This window comes from Equus przewalskii, chromosome X (assembly GCF_037783145.1).
Source record: "Equus przewalskii isolate Varuska chromosome X, EquPr2, whole genome shotgun sequence".
Classification (NCBI taxonomy): Eukaryota; Metazoa; Chordata; class Mammalia; order Perissodactyla; family Equidae; genus Equus; species Equus przewalskii.
Genome location: NC_091863.1, coordinates 12,736,956 through 12,752,400, shown reverse-complemented (window position 1 = coordinate 12,752,400; position 15,445 = coordinate 12,736,956). Strand labels below are relative to the sequence as shown.

The 15,445-nt window shown below is 40.4% G+C and overlaps 1 protein-coding gene across 9 annotated transcripts in view; it reads right to left on the bottom strand.

The window, feature by feature from the left end:
* The window catches only part of REPS2 (RALBP1 associated Eps domain containing 2), a 247,577-nt gene that overhangs the window by 216,807 nt on the left and 15,325 nt on the right, over positions 1-15,445 (bottom strand). For 2 of the 9 annotated variants that reach the window (XM_070604179.1, XM_070604200.1), the window contains exon 2: positions 11,317-11,357. The exons of 5 other annotated variants lie outside the window; for them this stretch is intronic. The gene's annotated coding sequence lies outside the window, so the exon portion shown is untranslated. Of the gene's footprint in view, positions 1-11,316; positions 11,522-15,445 lie in introns of all 9 variants that reach the window. 2 more of the 9 variants (XM_070604181.1, XM_070604195.1) reach the window with 2 other exon arrangements.

Below are 15,445 nucleotides of genomic sequence, written 5' to 3'. Positions count from 1 at the left end.
ATCTAAGGGTGGAGTTTTTGGCTCCCTGATGTCAGGAGGTCACCTATCGGACACCTGTGCAGGCTCGGTTTGTGGGTTGATGGTCTCAACTGGCCTGAACTGGGCAAAGAGTGGACTCTCAGTTCCTGAAAAACTTAAGCAGCCATTACCATGGTGGCTCAAGTGTCAGAGATGTTATCCATAGGGTGGGTTTTGTAATGCATTATCTAACTACATTTGCAAACAGACAACTGAGTATAGTTAAAGCAAGCTGGCCCCCAGTTTCACTGACTCTCCCAAAATACCACCAAAATAAACTATTGATGAACAAGCTGAGCTTATTGCTCATTGTACTATGGGAGATCACTACCTTGACAGTCTCACAGCATCTCCAAAGGGCGAAGGCCAAATTGAGATATTTACAAGGCTTTTTGGCAGGTCTGGTTTAAGGCTGGTCTTTTGATCTGAGGGCTTGATTAGGATTGAGTAAGGATCAGATCGTGACATAATATGATGTAGTAATGTTAGGACTGATGGACACAATGAGCTGAGTGTTTCAATCAAGTCTCAGAGAACAGAGTTGTTCGATGCGATCTATTGAGATGTTCAGTAGTCTAACATTCCTTTAAATCAAAAGGTTTCTGAACAGAACAATAAAGTTATTTACACTTTTGTCTTTCTAGGCAAGAGTTTCTTGGGGTAAAGTCACATTGATGAAGACACTGGAATAGCAAAGGCATGTTAATATAGGTAGTCAACTGTGGGAATAGATGGCTTTCATTCTCAACCACAACCTCTGAAATGGGTTTCAGAGCCTATTTTGGCGATTTAAAAGCTAGATCTTGACTTTCTTTTTGCATTCCTCTGTAATAATCTTTAAAATCTTCAGGACAACAGACGCCCCGGGCTTAATGCAGTAGCGTTCAGTTTTATAAAGTACCAGCTTGGGGCTGGCCCAGTGGCACAGCAGTTAAGTGTGCACCTTCCGCTTTGGCAGCCCGGGGTTCACCGGTTTGGATCCTGGGTGCGCACATGGCACCACTTGGCAAGCCATGCTGTGGAAGGCGTTCCACATAGAAAGTAGAGGAAGATGGGCATGGATGTCAGCTCAGGGCCAGTCTTTCTCAGCAAAAAGAGGAGGATTGGCAGCAGTTAGCTCATGGCTAATCTTCCTAAAAAAAATAAAAATAAACAACAAAAAAATAAAGTACCAGCTTGAAAGCATATTAACATATCTCTAGCTTTTTTTTTTTTTTGGAGGAAGATTAGCCCTGAGCTTATGTCCACCGCCAATCCTCCTCTTTTTGCTGAGGAAAATTGGCCCTGAGCTAACATCTGTGCCCATCTCCCTCTCCTTTATACGTGGGACGCCTGCCACAGCATGGCTTGATGAGCGGTGCATAGGTCCATACCCGGGATCCGAACCTGTGAACCCCAGGCCGCCGAAGCAGAGCGTGCAAACTTATCCACTACGCCACTGGCCTAGCCCCCATATCTCTAGCTTTTATCTTCCTACATAAATATGTTCAAGCCTCTTACATTTTTTTAAAAAAATCTCTCCAGGTAACCTGGGGGCTCATGGGGCATTCAACATTTCCTGTGATTCCTCCTGTGTTTGGCTTCTCTTCATGCTCAGATACCTGCTCCTGGAGGACAGGGAAGGTCCTTGCCATGTCTGCATCCCAGTAGCTCTGGGCATAGCTCCTGTGCATGTCAGATGTACACTAACTGCTTGGAGAACTACATTAATAAACAAGAGAGAGCAAAAAGCAAGCAAACAAAACCCCAAAACAAACAAATAACAATCTCCATGCTTTTTGAAATAGAGGACCATGCTCATTGTTGCTGTTACCGCACAAAATTTGTGTTCCCCTCCCCAATGTGCATTAGAAAAAAACCCTATTAACTATGGCATCAGTTTTTGGGGGAGACATCACCTTTATTCTGCAAGATCAATCTGCATGGAGACAGAGGGTATGTGCCCTCAGATCTGTCTCCCCAATTCAGGATTTGGGGCAAAATTTAAGAGGTTAGGGAGAACAGACTGGCATGCAGAAACACTGGAAAGACAGTTTTGATTGGTGGGCTTCAAGCATTTATGGTAAAGTTTTAAACATTTACGACAGTGTTCTAAACATTTATGATGAGGTTCTAAACTTTTATGATAGGGTTTAAACATTTCTAATGAGGTGGAGAAGGAATTTTAACACCGGATCTTCCTGAATGAGGGCCTCTCACTTCTGATAAGGGTTCCACTTTCAAGTTCCAGTCATATCCCAGTCCTTGGGTTCCATGGAAAGGAGGACCTTTGGTTCTGAGGTCATTTCAGGTCAAGATTTATTTTCTTTTTTTTTTTTTTGGTGAGGAAGATTAGCCCTGAGCTAACAACATCTGTTGCCAAACTTCCTCTTTTTGCTTGAAGGAGATTGTCACTGAGCTAACATCTGTGCCAACTTTCCTCTATTTTATGTGGGATGCTGCCACAGTGTGGCTTGACAAATGGTGCTAGATCTGCGCCCGGGATCAGAACCTGGGAACCCCAGGCCGCCAAAGCAGAGTGCCTGAACTTAACCACTACGCTGCCAGGCTGGGCCCAGGTCAAGATTTCCGTTTCTGCACATGCTCTGGCTATGTGGCTGCAGATTTTCTGAAAGACAATCCTTAATCGCTTTGTTGATAAGAGATGGGGTCTGTTTGAACTGGCTCTAAATGGGCCTGTGGTTACATTGGTACTCTCTTTCCTCTGTCCCTTGCAATCTGTCTTCTCTCCTCCACACCACTGCTTTTGCTAAAAGTATGGATGACATCATAACTACTCACTTAATGGTCATTTCTTATTCCTTATCTTGCTTGATCTCCCTGCCCATCTAGAACTGAGAATGAATTATCAGAGAGGATGAAAGATAATCCAGAAAGCACAGCATCATGGAAATCTACAGAGGAATTTTAAGAAGGATGGAGTGATCAATATCATTAAATATTGCATAGAGATAGGACCAAAACAATCATCTGGTGCTTTTTTGGCAAGTAGAGGGTGGTCTTTTTGGAGGGAGACTGCAGCCACTTGGGATTCAACACTTCCCTGATGTTCTCATTCTACGGCAGTTTCCACCATTCAACCATGGTTTGGCATCGCAAGCAGAGGCCTGTTCTCAAATCAAGGATAATGGATACTCCTGTTGATTTACTACTAATTCCAAGAAGTTCATATTATTAGAACCTTGCTTCAAGTTACATTTGGGGGTGTTCTTGTTTTGTCTTTTTCTCCCATTCTTCACTTTCTATTCAGCAATATGACCTGTATAGACGTTGTCAAAGTTCCACAGAGACCACCAGAGCCACCCCTTGATCACATAAAGCTGGGTTTATTAAACTTGCTGAGTAAGGGAGAGTCTCAAGTTCACAAAGTCTCAGTAGTAATTTAAAAGAAGGAAGTTAGAGAAGCTGCATACATATAGGGCTTCAAGGGCTGGGCTCAGATGGTTCTAAGGCTGGTCTGGGCAGGGAATGAACGTGTGTCAGAATTTGTAAACCACACAAGTTGCTGAACTTTGGAACACATGGATCTGAATGAGTTGATGTTAAAACAACTTGAGCTCAAGCTGTTTTTGTTGCAAGTTTGTGGTTTGTCTTTCTGGGATAGACAGTTATGTTATCCATTATAGGAAATTATGCTAAAAGCAGTGTCCCAATATGACATTGAAAGGACACACAGCCACCATTTTGCCTATTTCTAAGTTTTGCATATTTTTTTCTTAACAAAAGTAAAAGCTATGCATTAGAGGTCTGGGAACAATGTGATACAGTGCAAGGATGACAACCTGTAGATCCGACTCAGAGCCATTGGTGGCACAGTGCTGGGTTGAGAAGGATTTTGAGGCCATGTCTGGGGGTCTTAAAGAAAGAATCCTGTGATCTATTACAACATTCTTTTAGGATGCTTCCTGCTCTGTAGAAATTTGAAAGCTAAAAACTACATTTTCTAGATTCCCCTGAAGCTAGAATTTCAGATGTGCTTTGAGTGCTGCCAATCAGATGCTCTCAAGTCAGCAGGACACGAGGCCTCTCTCTGCTGGCGTGGATCGTGGCCCCAGACCCTGAGCTTCCCTGGTTGTGCCCTTCTGGAGCATGGCTGTGCATGTCTTCCTGAGACTCCATGAGCCAAACCAAGACCCTGCCATCAAATCCCCTTTTTACTTAAGTGAATCCTAGTTGGGCTTCTGCCACTTGCAACCAAGAATCCTGGGTGATATATCTATTGGCACACAAAATTTTCTATTCAGTTTCAGGCCCTCACAAAACCCATCCACCCCCAGATTAAAAAGCCCTACTGTAAGGACTTAATAATTTATCATTTTATTCTGAGTGTGTCTACACAATACTGAAAATCTAGTAGAAAGTCTATGAAATCCCTATCTATATGGCTATAGTCAATTGGTTATAAATAATGTCTTTGGAAGTTTCAGGAAAAAATTAGAGCTTTTTTCTCCTCCATTGACTCACCATAGTACCTAAAATCCACTCTTAAGAATATATTTCATAGTGTTAAACTATGAAACCTTGTTTATTCTTTTTTTTCAACAAATAGGTACTGCATCCCCACCACAGTGGACACTACACTACATGAAAAAGATAGACATGATCCACGCCTCCATAGAGACTTAAGTGAGGGAGAAAGACAAGTAAGCAGGGGGTCTCTTATTTAAATGCCCCTGATGTACCATTTATCATTCATTAAACTAAATAAGACATTTATTTACAAAATATTCTATCAGTTTGGCATTATCTACTAAAGCTAAACATATGCCATCCCATGACCTAACAATCCCACTGCTAGATATAAAGCCAAGAAAAATGATGCATAAGTCTACCAAAAGACTTACACAAGAATGTTTAAAGCAGTTTTATTCTTAATAGCCAAAAACTGGAAATAATCCAAATGTCTATCAACAGGACAATGGATAAAGTATGGTGTATTTATACAAATAGAAAACTACATAGCAATAAAGAACAAATTTCTGCTACACCTAACCACATGGATGAGTCTCACAGACATAATGATAAATGAAAGAAGCCAGACACCGAAGAATACATACTGTATAATTTCATTTAAATGAGGCTCAAGAATGTGCAAAACTAATTCAGTGATAGAATTCAGCAGAGTGGTTACATCAGGGTTGGGGAGCAGTATTGACTGCGAAGGGGGCATGAGGGAATCTTCTGGGTTGCTATAAATGTTCTATATCTGGATCTGAGTGATCTTTACATAGGGGTTCACATGGGTAAAAATTCATTTAGCTGTATATATAAGATTAGTGTACTTTATGCACTTTACTGTTGTTTTGGTTATCTATTGCTGCATAACAATACCCCAAAACTTAGTGGCTTAAAACAATGACAACTATTTATTATCACTCACAATTCTGTAGGTTGATTGGGTGCCTTATCCTCTGGGGATTTCAGTCACATGGTAGCTGGGGCTGGAGTCATCTGGAGGCTCACCTGGGATTTTAGGGTGACTGGGCCTCGCTCCTTCTCCATGTAGTGTTAGGACCTCTCCTCATCACACAGCCTCTCCACATAGTCTCTCCAGTAGGGTCACTACATGTGGCAGCCATGGGAGCGAGCCATTCAGACCTTCCTTCAAGAGAGAACCTGCTATGAGGATATAGTTAGCCGACATCCTCCAGGGATCACATCTTTGGGAGCTACTGCAATCCTCACATCAAGGCCATGTTCTCCCTGGTCCTTTCCTAGCCAGTGATTGAGTGCAGTGCGGGTAACAGAGCCGGGCCACTCCTGCCTATCACAGGACTTCTCTAATGGGCAATCTTTTCTCTGGGGCTCCCCATCAGCCTGACCAAGAATTTCTCAGAGCTGCACTGCTTCCTACCCAATCCTCTTTCCTTCCTTCTCTCCTTTCACAAGTGTCAGATCTGCAACACAATCTGAAGGCTTTCCCAGGCTATGCCTGCTTTCTTTATCCTTCCTTAGCATTTCACCTGATCAGCCTCTTGCATATATGATTTGTCTTGGTGGATGCTTCTTAGAGGATCCAAACTGAGAGGGCTCCCCAAAATGAGTGTTTTAGGGCCAGCCCCGGTGGCCTAGTGGTTAAGTTCAGTGTGCTCCACTTCAATGACCCAGGTTCATTTCCTGGGCACAGACCTACACCACTCATCAGTGGCCATGCTGTGGCGGCATACAAAAAGAGGCAGATTGGCAACAAATGTTAGCTCAGGGTGAATCTTCCTCAGCAAAAGAGAAAAAAAGAGTATTCCAAGAGAAAGGAAGCAGAACCTACCAGTGCTCCTAAATCCAGGCCCAGAACCGGCCCAGGGTCACTTCTGCCACTTTCTATTGTTTAACTCAAGTCACAGACCAGCCAGATTCAATATGGGAGGGGAACACCAGGGCATGAATATTGGGGCCATTTATGGAGACTAGCTATCACAACTGTATATAGGTTTTACCTCAATTTTGTAAGTGTTTTTTTTTAAAGTCCTGTCGTTTGGAAAGGCTTTGGACGCTGCAGCAGGAGGTGGGCTGTATACTGAGAGAGACCTCTGGAGGACACCACCTGTGCTCCTGCCATATGGCAGTGTTGAAACAGAGATATGGAAGTGCTGCAGCTTGTGTTTGGCTTCACATGTGGGCTTAAGAGTGACCTAGATGTATCCCATTAACAGGAGCCATTAATCTGTCAGCTCAGCCTTGTTTACCTACTGGTCACTGAGGCAGGATACACAAAAGATGGGTTAAGACACGCACTGGTTGATTTCAGCTGATTTCACCTGTGAGCTCTTGTCATGAGATTTCTCAGTTTAATCATTATTTGAGTTTAATATAAACAGTAATCTGATCTAATTAAGTAATTACATTGCATCAGATGTGGCAGTTAGAAAAGCCAAACACACCATTGTGCTGTCTTTAAAAAAAATATTAGAGAGGGAATAAGACTCAAAAGAGACAACAATTATTTCTGTTTTTTCTTGTTTTCATATATATTGTGCCTTACCAACAAGTGCTTGTAGTCAAAGGGTAAAGGAAAAGCTAAGGCAGCAAATAAAAATAAAAATTGAGGACAGCCTTTACTGCACCACTACAGTGAGACTGGAGTCAAACTACAGGATCACCAGGTTCAGATAGATAAGCCATGTAGAGGAGCAGGTCAGAGCACCAGTGTGGGCTGGTGATGCACTACCTAGAGGGCCTCAGGCTGAAAGAGAATCCTTTGCCCTGCAGGTTGTCTGGGCAGATGTTTTCTTGGATGGGATGGGAGTGGGAGGAGCTCTTATTTTTAAAATTGAAGTATAATTGACATAAAATGAAACACATAGATCTTAAGTATACAGTTCAATGGGTTTTGACAATTGTATACCCATGTAACTCTCACCAGTCATAGACTCTAACCTTTTTTTTTTTTGTCTTATCTGACCGAATTCTCTTGTTTTGTTAAAAGGTGCAGATGTTCTTTTCTCTAACATGCTTGGAGTCTTGAGATGGTCAATTTCAGCTATGTTCCAGGAAGATCTAAACTCCAACCACCCTGGACCCAACCACTCTGAATCAGTCCAGACGGCAACCACAGGAGTGACACTTGTGCAGATAGGCGCAAAATTGTACCAAAGTAGCCTTTGCCTCATTATAATGCTAGAATCACCACCCTGGGAGGAGCTAAAGCCTTATTAGCATAACATGCAATGTATGTGAAGGCATGTTGCCAAACTACGCATACTCAAGCTCGTACCCACCTCTACATGCGATGATGAAACTCCTCCTTTTGAATATTCATTCCCTACTCAAAATAAAGGTACCCACATCTCCTTGCTTGGGGGGCCCACAGCTTTGTGAAATTGTTCCCTATGGTCTCCTTTTACTTGCTGCATGCTACAAATAAAATTTTTCTTTGTATGACAACTACTTCTGGTATAGGTTTTGATTTTAACTCACCAAGGAGCAGACTTACTTTGGTCCAGTAACATAACCACCACCCTAATCAATACACAGAATACATCCTTCATCCCAGAGTTGCCTTGTGCCTCTTTCCAGTCAATTCCCATCCAATCTCCAATCCTCTCCAACCACTTTCTGATTTGTATCACTATAGGTTAGTTTTGCTTGTTCTAGAATTTCATTTACATGGAATCCAACAGAATGACTTCTTTCATTCGTATTCATAACGTATTTAGATTGATCTATGTTGTTGTGTGTGTCCTGTTTATTTCCTTTTTATTACTCAGTAGTATTCTATTGTATAAATATACTGCTATTTGATAATCCATTCTCCATCTGATGGATATCTGAGTTGCTTCCAGTTTGGGGACCTTACGAATAAAGTTGCTATGAACATTTTTATACAGGTTTTTGTGGACAAATGTTTTCATGACTCATAAAAAAAACCTGAGCAGGATTCCTGGGTCCTAGAGTAGATGTATGCTTAAAATTTCAGGTGTTCCACCCCCTTGCCCATAGTTGGTATTGCCAGTCTTTTTATTTTAGTCACTGTAATGATATCTCAGTTGGGTTTTAATTCCATTTCCATGATGACTAATGATGTTGAGCACCTTTTCATGTGCTTATTGGACATTCCTATATCTTCTTTTGTGAAGTGTCTGTTTTTAATGCCTTTCATCTGACTTTTTTATAGCCTGCTTTATCCCCTTAAAGAAGCAGTTATCTGAGTTTGCTGCCTGAAAGAGTTCTGTGATGAAACAGATCAATTCAACCAACACATTTAGCCAATATAGCTTTCTACACTGGCCCAGTTTCACTGTTAAAAAGCAAATGCCCTTGCTCAAATAAATTGGTATGATGTCCCCAAAGTAAAATGCTTACTCTAGTATTTTATTTCCAACTCTGGGATATATGTATGTACTCTAAATAAGCAGTTTCACCACAAGCGCAACAACTGGAGGCTATGGTCTATTATAAATAAATAATGTTTTAAAAAAACAATCTATCTGCTTTTAAATGAACTCTGGTCTGGTGGAACATTGCAAATCAAAGGATTTCTATTCCCACAGAATGAGGCTGAGGCAATAAGTGCTTATAAATATATAAATGTGTTTATACATTTATATATATATTTATATATATAAATGTGTTTATACATTTACGTGTATATAAATCAATGGGTCTTAAAACGCTGTAGAATGGTTGTTATGAAATAAACTGTAGGGTCTCATTAAAGGATGAACAAGGAAACTTTATTTTCACCCACTACAAAGTATTTCAATAAGGAATCAAGATCTTACAGAAAGGAAGTCTTGGATTTCTGAGAGAAGTTCACACCAATTCATCTAACTTTAATGTTGGATATCACCAGTGACACCAGATCCATCTTTACACTTAAGGACTAATCAGTTTGAATGCTTGGTTATTCCATCTTTTCTAGTGAAGACTTATTAATTGGTACTTTTATGTGCTGTAAGGAACTTAATCCTACTGAATGTAGTCATAAATGTGATGGTAGGATGTAGTACAATGGTCATCGGTTGTCTCATTTCACTTAAACTTGACCAAAAATATAATCTCTTTTCTTCCTGTGTATCTACTGCATCATGCTCACATTACAACGTTTCAAAGTTTTCTGATTTTTACCTACTATTCTTATATTTGGACTTGACATTTTCTGTGTTTATGAGTAGCGATGCCAATCCGTTCCTGTTTCACAACAGTAACTTGCTTTATCTTGAGTAGTTTAGTTATATTATCCTAAGTCACCTAGACCAATGCTTCTTAAACCTTAATGTGCATAGGAATCACCTGAAGATCTTGTTCAATAGCAGATTCTGATTCAGTAGGTCTGGGGTGGAACCCAAGATTCTGCATTTCTAACCAGCTCTCTGGGGATGGCCTTTCTGCTCACTCAGGGATGCCACTTTACTAGCAAGGAGCTACAGAATAATCATAACCTTGTTGCTGTTCTGACTGATATTCAAGTGAAATTTACCATTACAGATTTTTAGCTATACAAATAAAACATTATGGCAGACGATGTACTTTCTCTACCCAATTGCCATCTCTTGTCCTCCAACCCCTAAGCACCTTCTGTTTGTTAACAGAATTTCTATTTTATTCAGGGCAGCAATCCAACAACCTTGGCTATTCTGCTCCCTTTGCTAAATACCAACTTCCCAGGGCTCCTTGCATGTAAGGGTGGCCGTGTGACCCAACACTGGCCAACGGGATGCAAAAGAAAGTCTCCTGGAAGCTTCTGGGAAAGATTTTATTTTTTTGGCTAAAAGAGACTGTGACACAGGAAACACTTCCCGCCCCCCCACCCCAAATCAAATTAAATCTCAAAAGCCAAGCACCTCACTGACACAGGCTGCATTAGTTTCCTAGGGCTGCCATAACAAATTATCACAAACTTGGTGGCTTAGAATAACAGGAATTTATTCTCTCACAGTTCTGGAGGCCAGAAGTCTGAAATCAACGTGTTGCCTGGGTTGGTTCCTCTCTCCTAGTTTCTGGTGGTTGCAGGTAATCCTTGGCATTCCTTGGCTTAAAGATGCATCACTCCAATCTCTGCCTCCAATTTCATATGGCCTTCTGCTCTGTGGGTCTCTCTGTATGTCTTCTCCTTTTCTGTCTTTTATAAGGATACCTGTCATTGGATTTAGGGCTCACTGTAATCCAGGATGATCTTATCTCGAGACCCTTATCTTAACGACATCTGCAAAGGCCCTTATTCCAAATGTCACATTCTGAGGTTCCAGGTAGACATATCTATTGGGGGAACCCCACTCAACCCACTACACACGTCTAATCTGTCTTTTTGGAGGGAGACCCTCCTGTAGCTCAGACTTGAACCCTGGGGCCTGTGAAATCCAGGACATTTGGGAAAGGGCTTCTTTTCAGTCTACTGTAGTCACTGTCCCTATGAAAGCAGGGAGTTCCTCTGGTGGAGCCACTCATTCCTTGCCAAGCTCAGTTTTGAGGATCCTCACAGTGACTCCTAAGGTACACATACTCTGTCCTCAAGTATCCCTGTGGCCCCGCTGTGAGAGGAGGAGAAAGTCCCTACCACTGCTCTTCCTTACCCCTTGGTCTTCCCAGCAAGCCTGGCTATATATTTGAGGGGCCCAGTGCAAAATGAAAATACAGGGCCCCTTGTTCAAAAATTACGAAGAATTTCAAGAGAGTAACAGCAGAGCATTAAACCAAGCACAGGGCCCTGTGCAACTGCGTGAGTCACTCACCCATGAAGCCAGACCTGCTTCCCAGTCTCCAAGAAGCCAACTATCCCTCTGGGTTTGGCCAAATCCATCAAAATTCTCCCCTCCACTCCCTTTCACTCTGGGAACATGAATGAAACATGGAAGCTCTCACCTCTCTTTAGGGCCTAGAGACTGGAACTCAGAATGCAGAGCCTGGGTAGACATAATAGAAGCAAGGAGAAGGTTGTCTTAGCAATTATCTTTCTTACGAGTCCACAGCATAAAAATCAGATGAGACACAAATTAATGTGTCAATAACTTGCTCTGTTACAAAAGGATGGTTAAAAAAAAAGCCACCTTCACATGTTCTGAGGATCCTGCAAAACATTAGGGTGGGTTTCGAAGTTAAAGAGAAAGAAAGAAACAACATAACAAAATAAAACAAAAACAATCTCCTACCAAAATACCACATTACTTTACCTTCTTAGTCCAATTTAAACGACTTTTTTTGAAGTTCTTAAATGTTCTATGAAATAGGGAAGTTAGTGACCAAATTCTTCTGGTTTATGTTTGAAAAACTGTCACCAAAGAAAATGTTAGCCTTGCAAAGCCAACCACAAGCTGAAATGCAAAAAGAAATGAGAACTAAGCAATTTAGGGTGTTAAAAGTAGAAAGTATAACTAGTAATAGTATCACCCTGTTTCCTGGGTTTTCATTTGCACTTCTTTCAGGAACATAAGTATGAAAAATATTGAGGATGTTAAAATTTTTTGAGATGATGGATTTTCTGAATTTGTGTTGTTATAACATTCTAAAGGAAACTGACAAAGTTTTCATTTTTTCACCTAAGTAATTATGTCTACATCTAATATGTTATGTCAAGCTGAGTTTTGTTTCTCTTTGGGCTACAGAGCTATATATTTCTGCTTTCAGTATAAGTAACACTGGATTTTTCCCCACAAAGTTTGCCATGCGGTTTTCAGAATTTCAAGTTTGTTGTTTTACGAAGTAATAAAACAAAACATATACAATTTGAAAACGTTTGAGTTAGTCTCTTAATACACATAATCCTATAATTGTGTATAACAATGAAATAAAAGTTAATTTTTATCTCATGAGAAAAACTGCAAATATAAACATGTATATGAAAAATGCTTAATTCTACTAGTGATTTACTAGTAGTAAATTATCCCATGAGAAAAATGTGTGAGCAGTAAATAAATATATGAAAAAGGCCTGATTTTACTAGTGATTTTTAAATGTACATTTTTCTTTCTTTTTGTACCCTTTTAACAACCTCTCCCTATTCCCCTCCCCCCCACCCTGGCCCCTGGCAACCACTTTTCTTTTTTTTTTTTTTTTAATTGGCACCTGAGCTAACATCTGTTGCCAATCTTCTTCTTCTTCTTTTTCTTCTTCTCCCCAAAGCCCCCCACGTACTTAGTTGTATATTCTAGTTGTAGGTCCTTCTGGCTCTGCTATGGGGGATGCTGCCTCAGCATGGCTTGATGGGTGGTGCTACGTCCATGCCCAGGATCTGAACCGGTGAAACCCTGGGCAACCAAAGTGGAATGTGCAAACTTAACCACTTGGCCATGGGGCTGGCTCCAGGCAACCACTTTTCTACTCTCTATTTCCGAGTTTGACATTTTTTTTTAGATTCCACATGTGAGATACCATGCAATATTTGTTTTTCTCTGTCTGACATTTCACTTAGCGTAATACCCTCCATTGTTGTCACAAATGGCAAGATTTCCTTCTTTCTCATGGCTGAATAATATTCCACCGTGTATATATATACATTATCTTCTTTATCCATTCATCTTTTGACAGAAAATTAGGTTGTCTCCATATCTTGGCCATTGTGAATAATGCTGCAATGAACACGGGAGTGCAGCTATCTCTTCGAGATACTGATTTTATTTCCTTTGGATAAATACTCAGAAGTGAGATTGCTGGATCATATGGTAGTACTGCTTTTAATTTTTTGAGGAATCTCCATACTATTTTCCATAGTGGCTGTATCAATTTATATTCCCACCAACAGTGCACAAGGTTTCCCTTTTCTCCACACCATCACTAGCATGACAGCCATTCTAACAGGTGTGAGGTGATAGCTCATTATGGTTTTGATTTACTTTTCCCTGATGATTAGTGGTTTTGAGCACCTTTTTGTCTACCTCTTGGCCATCTAGATGTCTTCTAAAAATGTATATTAAAACAATTCATCCAAACATTCATCATCCAATAATTCTAGCTAAGAGACTCTAGAGATATAAATACAAGAAAGATATAGTGTCTACCTTTGAGGATCTCAGAGCCTACAAAAAAGGGAAACAGACATGATAACAAATAAATACTAAAGTTATGTAGGTGGAAAATTAGAAATCTGTATGTGGTTCTACAGGTTCCAAAGAAGAGAATGTTCAATTCTATCCTAAGGGCAGGGTGGGCTTCCTTGAGGAGGGACACCTTTTCTGTTTTGAAAGATGTTCAAAAATCAATGGTAGACTAGTGTGTGGGACTCAGAGTGGGTGATTGTATTCCAGTTGCAGCAGTGGGAGCCACGACATAAGGTGAGAAACAGTAAGGTGTGTTCAGATAACTATAAAAAGCTCAGTTGCCTGGTATCCATGGTTTTGAGGTGGGGAAAAGGAGTAGAGTGAGATAATGTGGGGCAGGTAGTCATATGTCAGAGCTAAGGACTTTAAACTTTATCTCATAGGGACTCATAAGCCATGGGTTGGTCACTTGTATTTATTTCTTATCCTAGACCATCTTGATTCAGAGTGGCTATTATGGTCAATGATTACTGAGATAGATTGTTTGCAAACAGTTGCCATCATTCTCCTTTCTGTATCCATGGCACAGGTAAGTCCCCTTCTACTCTGACTTCAGGCTTGGCCGTGTGACTTGCTTTGGACAATGGTCCATTAATAAACGTGAAACTTGAAAGATATACAGATGGCCAATAGGCACATGGAAAGATGCTCAACATCACTAATAATCAGGGAAATGCAAATCAAAACTACACTTAGATATCACCTTACACCCATTAGAACGGCTATACTCACCAAGACAAAAAATAACAAACCTTGGCGAGGTTGTGGAGAAAAGGGAACCCTCATACACCTCTGGGTGGAATGCAAACTGGTGCAGCCATTATGGAAAACAGTACGGAGATTCCTCAAAAAATTAAAAATAGAAATACCATACGACTCAGCTATCCCACTACTGGGTATTTATCCAAAGAACTTGAAATCAACAATACAAAGAGACTTATGCACCCCTATGTTCATTGCAGCATTATCCACAATAGCCAAGACATAGAAGCAACTCAAGTGCCCAGTGACTGATGAATTGATAAAGAAAATGTGGTATATATATACAATGGAATACTACTCAGTCATAAAAAAAGAAAAAATCGTCCCATTCGCAACCACATGGATGGACCTTGAGGGTATTATGTTAAGTGAAATAAGCCAGACAAAGACAAACACCATACGATTTCACTCATTTGTGGAAGATAAACAAACTTACAGACAAAGAGAACAATTACCAGGTTCTGGTTACCAGGGGGAAGGGGGTTAGAGGGGGGCACAAGTGGTGAAGGAGCACATTCATATGGTGTCTGACAAATAATAATGTACAACTGAAATATCACAATGTTATAAACTATTATGACCACAATAAAAAAATAAAATAAACATGAGACTTGAAAAGTGTTTGCACTTTGGGGCTGTTCCTGGGAACCATGCAGCCATCACCATGTGAATATGTCCAGGCTAGCCTGTTGGAGACACATGATCAGTCTCCCCCGTCACCCCAGCCATCACCAACACCCACTCCAAATATGTGAGTGATGCCACGCTAGAACAATAGTTTCTCTTAATACATACTCATTAGGGAAAATCAGAAAGATAGAAGGAAGGAAACATGTCATCCATAGTTGTACTACCTAGATATAACCATTATAAGCATTTTTAGGATCTTTATTTCCAATCTTTTTCTCTGTGCAGATTTATTTTCTATATGGTTATAATTCTATATGGACAATTTTGCATCCTGCATTTAAACTGTATTTAAAAAGTATGTTTTTTCATTTTTTACTCTTCAAAAGTACCATGTTTAATGACTGGATAATAGTCCATCCAGTGAATGAACCGTGATTTCTTAGCTGTTGTTGGGCACTTAGGTATATGCCACAATGAACCTACATAAGCATAAAGCTCTTTCCAGATTTAGGATTATTTGCTTAGAATATTCACATTAAGTAGAGTAATTGGATCAAAAGGTATGA